Source organism: Galeopterus variegatus, unplaced genomic scaffold (assembly GCF_000696425.1).
Source record: "Galeopterus variegatus unplaced genomic scaffold, G_variegatus-3.0.2 Scaffold647, whole genome shotgun sequence".
NCBI classification, from domain to species: domain Eukaryota; kingdom Metazoa; phylum Chordata; class Mammalia; order Dermoptera; family Cynocephalidae; genus Galeopterus; species Galeopterus variegatus.
In genome coordinates, this window is record NW_007726758.1 from 813,864 (window position 1) to 824,650 (window position 10,787).

The 10,787-nt window shown below is 39.6% G+C and overlaps 1 pseudogene; it reads right to left on the bottom strand.

Annotated features, from left to right (window-relative positions):
* Positions 1-635: 635 nt before the first annotated feature.
* LOC103589089 lies at positions 636-1,847 on the bottom strand (annotated as a pseudogene).
* Between the last annotated feature and the right edge of the window lie 8,940 nt (positions 1,848-10,787).

The window sequence follows — 10,787 nt, forward strand, 5'->3', positions numbered from 1 at the left end:
GGAATTTGAAAGTTTGTTACTCACTAAAGGGACTCCTGGGGAAAGCAGAACATGCACTAACAGATCAGAGTGGCCTGGGCAAAGCAGAGGGAGTAGGTTGTCCTTTATAGTGTATAGGGAGTGGGAGTGGGGAAATGTTCCTGCATATGGGCTGGAATTTGTAAAATTTAAATTTCCCACTGGCTTCAAAGGAGGAGGCACATGTGAACATTCTTATCAGCCTTTCCAGATGTAGGCCAAAGTGGATAGGGAAGGTGAGGCTTAAAAAGAAGTCAATGGTCAAACATAAAAATTGAGTCAGACTCTTTATTACAGATACCATTACTATCAACAGTTTACCAAGTAGTAAATTGGAAGGCACAGAGACTTTAATTTGCCTCATATCACATAAGTAGTAAATGGTAACCTTTCTCATTCACCACATTCTCTAGTATAAATTTGTAGAATTTCAACAAGGTATGTGTCATGATAGAAAATTCTTCTCCACTCATCATCAATCTTTTCTGTATTAAATTTGCTAATACTGAATAAATTGAGTATGAAGTAAAAGGAATTCCCACATCTACTGTATTTTACCCTAGTATGAAATCTGCTGATGATCCATGACAAATGAATGACAGGTAGAGTTCCCTTCATTAGGTTAGAGTAACGTGTGCAGACTGTCTAAAAGCCTTCCCACACCCCTTACATCCATAGGGTTTCTCACCAGAATGAATGCTGTGATGTCGGGTAAGTTCTGAGCCACAGACAAAGGCTTTCCCATATTCCTTGCATTTATAGGGTTTCTCGGTAGTATGAATTTGTTGATGTTGAGTAAGCTGTGAGCTACAAATAAAGGCCTTCTCACATTGTACACATCATAGCACTTCTCTCCAGTATGAATTTGGTGATGTTGAAAGAGTTGGGAAGCATAAATAAAGGCCTTCCCACTTTCTTTACATTCATAGTGTTTCACTCCAGGATGAATTCTAAGGTGTTCATTAAGTTGTGAGCCATGAAGAAAGGCCTTCCCACACTCCTTACATTGATAAGGTTTCTCACAAGTATGAATTTGCTGATGTTGACCAAGTTGTGAAAAAAGTCTAAAGGCTTTCCCACATTCGTCACAATCATAGGGTTTCTCACCAGTATGAATTCTACAATGTCGAGTGAGTTCTGAGCCACAAATAAAAGATTTCCCACATTCCTTACATTCATAAGGTCTGTCACCAGAATGGATTCTCTGAGGACGACTAAGGTGTGCAGATTGTCTAAAGGCCTTCCCACATTCCTGACAGTCATAGGGTTTCTCACCTCTAGGAATTCTATGATGTTGAATAAGATGTGAACCACGAATAAAAGCTTTTCCAGATTCCTTACATTCATAGTGCTTCTCACCAGTATGAATTCTCTAATGTTCAGTAAGATAGGAAAAATGACAAAAGACCTTCCCACATTCCTTACACTTATAGGGTTTCTCACAAGTATGAATTCCTTGCTGTTGTGTAAGTTCTGACCCATAAATAAAGTCTTCCCATGTTCTTTGAATTTACAGAGTTTCTCTCCAGGATGAGTTTGCTGACAGAGAGTAAGAAAGGTCTGCCGGCTGAAAGTTGGTAATTTCTCATACGTCATTAGTGCTTTTTCCAGATATCTCCCCTGATTTATGTCCTGTCTCTCAAACTGGCCTTTGCATTCCCAGTCATCTCTGATACTGGAGCCCACAAGGCTATGGCTTTTTTCCATTATCACATATTGGGACAATGTTACCTCATAGATTTCTTTTTGCAGACGTAATTCCTTGGTTTTACATCTGAACTCCAAGTCTGAAAGATAACCAGAAAGCAAATAAATGGTGTTTCTCTTCGGAGAGAAATAAACTTCTATAGGAGAAATGGGAGACATACTTAAAATAATGGTGTATAATGGACCTCATGTGAAAAAGAGATCAAGATCATAAAGACTTAAGAAAGATGAGGGAGATTAATAGAAAAACAGGTTAAGTCAATAGTTTTTTTTTTTTTTTTTCTCCTTTTTGTCTTTTTTACTGACCAGTAACGGGATCGCAACCCTCAGTGTCGCGCCCGTACCAGGGACCGGCAACGGGATCGCAACCCTCAGTGTTGTGCCCGCACCTCGCTCAGCCAGTGAGCGGGAACCGGTCTCCACATGGGATCCGAACCCTTGGCGGGAGTGCCACCGCGCTCCCAAGCGGCGCACTCTCCAGTGCACCACCGGGCCGGCCCAAGTGAATAGTTCTTAAATTCGAGTATAGATTAGAATCACTTGAACAGTGTTAAAAAAAATTGGCATCAATGTACCAGCTAATATCAAGTAAGTATGAATTTACAGCAGTAGGTCTTGACTTCCTATCTTTAGACACATTCAACCAGCCAATTATGATGTTGCAGAAAATTTAACCCCACCTAGAATTTTTTGTGTCCAACTGCATTAGAATAAAATCCAAATGCCTTACCACAGCTTATGAGACTGGTCCTCCACAACCGTCTTCCTCTTTTCTTTGACATATCTCAATTGAAATCTTATCCAACATCTTCTTGACCCACTTCTCCCCACTGTTCACTATGTACCAAATATTCATCACCTCTGAGCATCTGAAATAAGCCACACCCTTTATCTTTCGAAAGTTTTCCATAGATGGTTCAATTTACTACAAATTCTCTAAACTTGGCTCTGCATGGCTGACTTCATATCATACCATAAGTCTCAGGTGAAAAGTCACTTTCTTAGAAAGTTTGGGCTAGACAACCTTATCTAAGTTCACCTCTTTATTCTCTATCTCATCATAGTATTTTCTGTCTCCCATTGCAATTTTCTGGATTTTAGAATTACACCACCATTTATTTATTCACATATAGTCTTTTATTTTCTCACTGTTAAAGCCCTTAAGAGGCAGGAGTAATAGCTGTTTCACAACAAAGAACAACCAACATCTTGCTCATCAAAGGTGTTCAACAGAATTACTTCATGAATGAATCACTGGATTAATGAAAGGGAATTATAAGGATAAAGGAAACTTTACAAAGATATGGAACTAGGAAAGGAATTTAAGAATTATAATAATCATTTGTGCTTATAATTATAGAATAATTCTGAACATATGTCCTTGATACTAATTTCTCTCACATCACTGAAAAGATAACATATGCTCTTTACTTCATTACTTTTCTTAGAGACTAAAACAAAATCACCATCTTTTCAAATTGTTTTCTCCAACTGCTCCACATAAGAATTTTTCTAATTCTGTTGTATTGTTCTAGTGTGCCTTTACCTATAGGAACACTGTCTTATTAGTCTCTTTTATCTTATAATTTTGTACAAGGTCCAACCACAATCTTTTCCTATTTTAACTTTACATTTTAAATATTTTGCTTTTATTTTTTATTTTTTAATTTTATTAGTGTTATTTTTTTACATTCTACGACATTTGTTGCAGAGCAGTTGGGAGGGAGGGGGAGACGGGAAAGAGGAAGGAAATGTGATGGAAGAAGGAGGAAGGAGGAGCGGGATTGAGGCCTGTGGCACCACCCACATTCCCACAGGGGAGACCAGGGGGGCTTCCAGATGTTGCTTTATCATTGCCAGGCTAGGTGCAGATGTCAGGGGGGTGTGGCAAAAGCTGTTGCCTCCCACCTCACCAGCTTGGGAACCTGCAGCCCTTCTTGCTGCAGCTCAGTGGTCATCCCTGGGCTGGTTGCTCATGTTGGGGGGCCATGACTGAGGCCCTAGGGCTCCCACCTCCCCAGCTTGGGAGAGCCTAGGGCACTTCCAGTGGCAGCCCAGTGGTTGTCGCTGGGGTGGTTGTGCTTATCGGGCTGCGGTGGCTGAGGCCCCCACCCTCAGCGCTAGTTGCAGGTGTCAGGGGGCATGGCTGAGGCCCTTGACCCTCCCCCCTTTCTGGTTTGGTAGCCCAGGGGACTTCCGGACCTTCTAGGTGTTATAGGTGTTCTTTGGTGAAATGAGACCTTTACTAGTTAATATCAAACTTTGTCTCTGGTTGCGGGTACTTTGTTTTTTTCTGTCAGTTCTGTGTTGGATTATTTGCTGTTCCCACCACTCAAACTCTGTGCTGGAACTAATTTGCTATCCTTCACTTACTTCTAAAATGGGGAAACTTCCTGTGAGGACCCGTACTTGAGCTCTGTGGTTGCTGCTGATTCCCTAGGGAAGGCTTTTTGTGCAGATCAAGTTTTAATGGTTGACTTTATAGGTACTTCCAGGTGTAGTGAAATCTGGTGCACCTGGGTTGTGTGGAAACTCTGATCTGGGCCTGAGTCTTTTCACAAACTGCACCCCATGCCATTCTATATTCCTGACCAGTCTCCTCTGAGTGGTCCTATGCTGATTGGGGGGCAGATCAGCTGTCCTTGCTGTGTCCCAGTGTTCCCCCAGTGGGTCCATCTCCCCCACCATCCATGCTCCAGACACTTCCCATGGGACAGGCCATGCTCCAGTCCCTTGCGATGACTCACCAGTCTCTGAGTGGCTCCTTTTTTTCAGGTGTTGTGGCTCCTTAGTCCTATGGGGTTCCATGGGAACCCTATAAGTGGTACTGGTGGCCCCCAGGCCCTCTTCTCCCCTGCCACCTCCAAGCAACTTCATCTAAAAGGCACAGCTGTGGCTTGACAGCTCCTGCTCTGCACACTCATGTGGAATATACCAATATTTATAAAGAAAATATATTTCATAGGGCCTAGTTTCTTGTAATTTCAGGTTTAGCCTAATTTCTTAAAAGTACATATAAAATGTTGACCTTGCAAAAGACAGGAAATTTTCCCCAGGCTATAGTCTCTGTTGTAAGGTAAAGAATTGTAGCACAGCAAGGTTGCTTGCTCAAGGACAGACAAGTTACTGATTAATATGTAAAGATAATGGGAAATTGTGTAGGGAGAGAGAATGTTTGCTAAGATCAAGCTTTTCTTGGTGGATTGACTTAACCTCTTGCAAACTGCCTTATGGAATGTCACCTTGCTTGTTTTACTGAATGTTACCAGCCTCTATTGTTAAACTTGTTAAACTATTACCCTGCCTATGTTCTTTTTCTGTAACTTCCTGGTCTGGAGAATAAACACAGGGCGAGAACCCCAGTTCTTGGTTAATTTCCCAAATGGAAGGAAGAGGGTTCCAGGAGATTAATCCCTTTGGGGCTTCTCACTGCTCAGAAGAGATGGGCTTTGAGTAAGCCTTTGTGGCTCCATCACCCAGGGGAAGAGGGGTGACAAATCCATGCAAGGCAAAGCAACACACTAAGATACTATGAATCTTTCCATGAACTTTTCGAACCCCCATAGGTGTACAATATCTTTTTGAGACCCTGCTTTAAATTCTTTTGGATATATACCCAGAAATGGTATTGCTGGGTCATTTGGTAACTGAACAATTTTTAGTATCCCAGTTCAATTCTTTTGCTCATTTTTATTGAAATGAATTTTATTCTATTTTTAGGAGGAAAGGTTTGGCCAGTATAGCTTTTATAGCTTCATGGCATTAGATCTTCCTCTCTGTGGTTTTCCATGAGGTGAACAACACTATAGTCCTAAATACGTCCTGAAACCTGCCGCCTCTGCTCCCCCTTTTCCCCTATTATTCCTGTCCTGTTCAATTTGGATTCTACTCCCAGAAGTGTCCTTTCAGTGGTAGGTGTTTTCCTGAAAAAGAAGTGTGGTTTAGTTTCAAGAGTTTATGGGGCCCAAGCTGTTCTAACACCTGCCTATAGGAGGATGCAAACCCCTCCAGTTTCAGCTGCTGCCCTCAGAATAGACTGCTAAGCTCTCTAGAGAGTAAGTTTGTGATTTGGGGGTTCTCTCCTCAAAGCTGTCAGACACTCCCTTGCTTTGCTTCCACTTCATCCCACAAAGCTGCAGACACCAAGAGGCTGTCAGTTTATTCCTAATTACTCCCTCAATAGGGTTTGAAGGGATAACCTGTCACTTAGCTTTAATGTAAATGTTATCTGTGGATTTATATTTTGTTTTCTTAGTTACTCTCCTATTTGGTTTGTTTTGTTTGGTGTGGAAGGGGAAGGATTCAAGGAAAGTAAAATTATCACACTTCCACTGCTACCATTTTCCCAGAATCTCTTCTTTTTTTCAAAAGCCATTTCAATCAGGCTTTCATCTCACACTGAACAACTACTCATTCTAACTACCACCAAAACCCTCTCTTTTGATAAATGTAGTGGCGAGTTACCATTCTGCTAGCAGTATTTGACAGTTGATTTACCTATTGGTACACCTATACTTTCCTTGTTCATTTTCCTACTTTACTCACCAGTCCTTCTCAGACTCCTTTAAGAAACAATCTAGGGTGACCATCCATCTCAGTTTGCCTGGGACTGTCCTGATTCCAGCACTGAAAAGTGCCATGTCCTGGAAAACTGAGTGTTGGGTAAACCAGGATGTTTGTCAACCTAATGTACCATCATCCTTTCCTGACCGTTAAGCGGAAGCATGACTCAGAGTATAGTCTTTGGTCATCTTCTCCTCTCAGTATTTCACTCATTTACCAAGTGATCTCATTCAATCCTATAGCTTTATAAATTTACCATGTGCTGATGATTCCCAGCTCTACCCTGTCCACCCTGCTGGAAAATCACATATCCAACTGCCATTGATTCTGGTGGCTCAAACTTTTAAAAATGTCCTGAATCTAGTCATTTCTCCACATTTCTACTCTTAATATATGTGTCAGCAAACTTCTTCTTAAAGGGCCAGTTAGCAAATAGCAAACACTTTAGGCTTGCAAGCCATGCAGTCTCCATTGTAACTCCTCAACTCGGTCATTTAAGCACTAAAGCAACCACAGATGATACTTAAATGGGAGTGGGGCGATGTAAATATAAAACTTTATTTATAAAAACAGGCAGCTGGCCCAAAGGCCATATATAGTTTACTGACCCCTAATGTAACCTGTCATCATCTCATTTGGAAATTACTAATACAGAATCCTAACTGGCTAACCTCTTTCTACTTTGAGCTTCACTAGTAGTCAGAAAGTATTTTTTATTATGAAATATTTCATATGAACAAGAGTGTTTTTGTGCATAGGTAAATATATAACATACAGACATATATATACCTGCGCACGTGGGTATGTCAAAAGTTAGTGGAAAAATAGAATTAAAAGATAATACAAATCTTTCTATGAACTTTTTGAAGACCCACACATATATATGGCATGAAGAATAATGAAATGAACAGCATGCTTCCATATACCTATCGCTAAGCTTAAAAAGTAAAACATGATAAATATTTTTGCTACTTCATGTATATCTCTCCTAAGCAAATCCTTCTCACTTTCCTGTACTCTACAGGTAACCACTATTTTGACCTTGGTAGTATCAGCACCACACTCTAACCAACTGAGCTGACCAGCCAGCCCAGGTAACCACTATTTTGAATTTTGTGTTTCTCATTTCCATTCTTTTTATTATCGTTTTACTACATACAAGTATGTGTGTATCCTTCTTTAAAATACTGTATAGTTTACCAAGATTTGAACATTATATAAATAATATCATACTACTGGTATTCTGTGACTTTTTAATATTCAATTTTATACCTTAGCTATAATTTATTTATTTCATGACAGTATGGTTTTATGTAGCATACAATACAAATTGGATGATTTATTGATCTATTCTACTACTGATAGACATTTAGATTGTTTCCAGTATTTTGCTCATACTAACATTCTTACTCATCTCTCCCATCACAACTTCTGTTTCTGGAAGCATGGTACACTTCGTATATTATAAAAAATAGTCCCTATTGTAAAACCCATAGGTGCCAGATAAATCAAAACAGGCATATCTTTAAACTTACTGGTGAGCTCTCAATAAAATAAAGGAAATCCCTCAAGCCAAAACATAGAAAAGGGAACTGAAACTGGAGTGGCAAATCAAACCTGAATGCTGAAACTATCTTGGGGAGAAATTCCAACAACAAAATTGCAAGATGGAGAGCTAAACCTGAGACCACAGCATAAAGCCCACATCTTCAAAGAAGTCACACACAGAGTTAAAGAGTGAGCTTGAAAAAAAGTCTTCTGCCAGATAAAGGAGCAGACAAGTAAATTTGCTTTCCTCTGCCATGGTTCCAGATTTCATCACCACCAACAAAAATAGAGTCTCACGTGAGAATTAATAACTAAGGTCTATCTTCACATAGTATTGGGGTTCAAATTTATACTGCCTGTATGGTCAGGGATTCTTCAAGCTGAGGAATTAGTTAAAGAGTAGCCCTACTCCCTGGTAGAAACAAATTAATCATCTCTAGAGGAATGTTTCTTCAACCCACATCCTTCAAGATTCCCACCCATTAAATTCAGCCACACAGAAATTCACAATCAAAAGTAACCAAAGAGCCTAGCCAGTTAGCTCAGCTGGCTAAAGCTCTGACTTATAATCCCAACATCAAGGGTTCAGATCACTGTACAGGCCAGCTGCCAAAAAAAAAAAGGAATCAAAGACTGGTAGAAATAAGCAATCATAGACGAGCATTAACAGAAACAGCAAACAGAAGATTTACACAACAGCTACTGCAGATATTTACTAAGAGAGAAATCATAAAATTTATTGTGTGATATATATTTTTAAAAGATATAGTCAAAAAAGCAAGAATGTACCCTAATATCAACAAGTACCCATATCTTAATTTCTAGTAACATTCTCCAACATATGGAACCAGGGCTTGCTGGAGAAATAGCTGATTGTAGAACAAAGGCAGGAAATGTACTTGAGGACCTGGAACATCTTGTAGTGCCAGAAGTAAGGAAGTGTTCCTAAAAAACCCACAATGACAGGTTATGTCAAAGGGATACAGAAGCCAACTGAAAGGGCTCCCAATGGCCAAAGCTGGGACAATTTGAGAAACAAAATAAAGTAGTATTTAATTATAATCCAAAATATAAAATAAATATTCAGGGCCAGCCCATGGCTCACTTGGGAGAGTGCGGTGCTGATAACACCAAGGCCATGGGTTCGGATCCCTGAATAGGGATGGCCGGTTAGCTCACTTGAGAGAGCATGGTGCTGACAACACCAAGCCAAGGGTTAAGATCCCCTTACCAGTCATCTTAAAAAATAATAATAATAAAATAAATATTCATGAGTCCTTACTAATATAAATAGATAACTGAATAAATAAACAAGTGGATGAGAATAGATAAATCTTCCATGTAGAAGAATTCTAAATAACTTATGTGGATACTCTGACCCAAGGATGTGGAACGTAACTTAAGTGTGGACTGTGCATAGTGACTTTCTCCTTCCGAAGAGTACAGTATAGAAATGGGGGAAAAAGTAACTTCACATTGGCGAAATCTCACAAACACAACCTCAGCAAGGTGATCAAGGTTAATGTTATCAGTGTTAAGTCACATTGATAGTATGTACCCTTGATATGTGATGAGAATGGCACTTTACTTCTGTGGTTTTCCTCCCAAGCCAAGAAACCTATAACCCCAGTCTAATCATTTGAAAAATACCATCAAGTTCTAAGTCAGTGACAATCTACAAAATACCTGACCAGTACTCCTCAAACCTATCAAGGTCATCACAAAAAAGGGAAGTCTGAGAAATGGTCACAGTCTAGAGGATCCTAAGGAGACATGATGAATAAATGTAACGTGGTATACTGGATGAGACCTTAGAACAGGAAAAAAGGACATTAGGTAAAAACTAAGGAAATCTGACTAAAGTATGGGCTTTCATTAATAACAATAAATCAATATTGGTTCGTTCATTGTGACAAATACACAAATAAAGGTGTTAATAATATGGGGAACAGGGTATGAGGTATACAGGAACTCTCTGTACTATTGTCACAACTTTTCTATAAATCTAAAACTATCTTAAAACCTAAAGTTTTTGGTTTTTTTCTAAGTGAGAAATTAACAACTGATTATTAGGAAAGACCAGGTGAATTTTTATAAAAGATCCAAATGGAACTTCTAAAAACAAAAAAATGAAAGAACTGAAATTTAAAATTCAATGGATGAATCTGAATTGGAAATATCAGAATGCAATCATGATGTGTGTGTGTTTTTTAATGCTTCGTATCTTCATCCATTGAAGTCTTAGAAACAACGACCAATCCAGCAACAATGAGCATGCTAATGACTAGAGATTGCTCTCTCTAAATACCATTTGTAACTAACAGAATCAGGGCTCCTTGGAACATCTTGGGGATAGAGTAGGAAATGTACAGTATGAGGTTGGAACAAATTGGCATATTAGAGAAGCAAAGAAGCTATCAAAGACTCCTAGAGTCCTGTTATAAGGACTCTGGATGGGCTGGCCAGTTAGCTCATTTGGGAGAGCATGGTGCTGATAATACTAAGGTCAAGGGTTTGGATCCCCACACTGGCCAGCTGCAAAATAAAAAAGGACTCAAACCAAATTGAAGAGGCTTCCACTGGCCAAAGATGGGCATGAATTCAAGAATAATAACTGTAATAGTTTTCCAGTTTAAGATGTGTGACTAGATACACCCAGCCTAACAAAAGAAAATCCAAACAACAAATAGATAATCACTCTAAATCACACATGGAATACAACGTCTAGAAGAAAACACTGTAATTCAACAAAATAGTGAAACAGACCCTGGGACTCAGAAACTCAGAATGGCAGCACAGAAAGACAAGTGAAGTGTCCGGGGTTGGCTCAGAGCCTGGACAGACTACTTACTGTGCGGCAAAGGTAAGCAAAAAAATCCCCAATAGTCTATACTTCCACTACAGATACCTGCAATCCTAGCTACAATAGAGCCACACAGCCCTTGCAGGCT